This window comes from Cebus imitator, unplaced genomic scaffold, assembly GCF_001604975.1.
Source record: "Cebus imitator isolate Cc_AM_T3 unplaced genomic scaffold, Cebus_imitator-1.0 Scaffold104, whole genome shotgun sequence".
NCBI classification, from domain to species: domain Eukaryota; kingdom Metazoa; phylum Chordata; class Mammalia; order Primates; family Cebidae; genus Cebus; species Cebus imitator.
In genome coordinates this window covers 5,520,485-5,521,935 of record NW_016107419.1, presented here as the reverse complement: position 1 = coordinate 5,521,935, position 1,451 = coordinate 5,520,485, and the positions used below count along the sequence as shown (strand labels likewise).

At 43.6% G+C, this 1,451-nt stretch overlaps 1 protein-coding gene across 1 annotated transcript in view; it reads left to right on the top strand.

Moving 5' to 3' along the window:
• HECTD1 (HECT domain E3 ubiquitin protein ligase 1) overlaps nt 1–1,451 on the top strand; it is a 94,644-nt gene that overhangs the window by 16,041 nt on the left and 77,152 nt on the right. The window lies entirely within an intron of this gene.

Sequence of the window (1,451 nt, the reverse complement as noted above, 5' to 3'; positions counted from 1 at the left end):
TGGCATGTGCCTGTAATCCCAGCTACTAGGGGGGCTGAGGCAGGAGGATCGCTTGAACCTGGGAGGCGGAGGTTGCATTGAGCTAAGATTGTGCCACTGCAGTCCAGCTTGGGCAACAGAGTGAGACTCTGTCTCAAAAAAAAATTTACATCTGTATATATAAAAGTGGGACCTGGTGTGGTGACTCCCAACACTTGGGAGGCCAAGGTGGGAGGATTGCTTGAGCCCAGGAGTTTGAGGCCAGCCTGGGCAACATAGCGAGACTCCAATCTCTACAAAAAAATTAAAAAAAAAATTGCCAAGCATAGTGGTTTTTAAGGCTGCAGTGAGCTGCAGTGGCCAACTGTTATTGTATTCCAGCCTGGCCTACAGAGCAAGACTCTGTCTCTTGAGGCTGGGGTGTGGTGGCACAGTATCAGCTCACTTCAACCTCCCTGTCCCAAGCTCAAGTGATTTTCTTGCCTCAGCCTCCCAAGTAGCTGGGACTACAGGCACGAATCACCACACTCAGCTAATTTTTGTATTTTTAGTACAGATGGGGGTTTCACCATGTTGGCCAGGTTGGTCTTGAACTTCTGACCTCAGGTAATCGGCCTGCCTTGACCTCCCAAAATGTTGGTATTACAGGCATGCGTTATCATGCCCTGCCTAAAGTTGGTATTATTTAGCTATTACTTTTGCTTTACAAGTAAGGAAACAGATGCAGAAAGGTCACACAGTTACTGTTCTTTGTTTTACCCCAGTCTTTTAGACCCCAGATCAGTGCTTTTTTCTGAAATATATGAACTGAGCAGTGTTCCTGGCCTTCTAGGACTTTTAAGTGAATAAGGAAATAAAGTGATACATTAAACAGTGTATGTTCTGCTTTTATGAGGTTTTAGGAACATGAAAGTACTACTTAAGTATTTCGGAGGTTAAGGAAGGTTTTATAGAGCAGTTGATGTTTGAGGTGAGGATTGAATAAGATTTTTTTTTAAAACATGGTTTCAAGTTAATGCTGCTATTTTAAACCATTTACACGTTGGTATTTTCAGCAGCAATGAAATTAGCATGTGAGTATTGTTATGGAAGTAAAAACAATGTGAGAAGTATTAACCTAATAAACATTCATACACCGTATTGAATACAGTGTGTTACATTATAACTCTTTATTACATATTCTTTTGTTAACGTTTTGCTGTTAAGAATTTAATAACCCTAGGTGGGGCATGGTGGCTCACACCTGTAATCCTAGCAATTTGGGAGGGTGAGGTGGGCAGGTCGAGAGGTCAGGAGACCATCCTGGCCAACATGGTGAAACCCTGTCTCTACTAAAAATACAAAAATTAGGCCAGGCGCGGTGGCTCACGCCTGTAATCCCAGCACTTTGGGAGGCTGAGGCGGGTGGATCACGAGGTCAAGAGATCGAGACCATCCTGGTCAACACGGTGAAACCCTGTCTCTATTAAAAC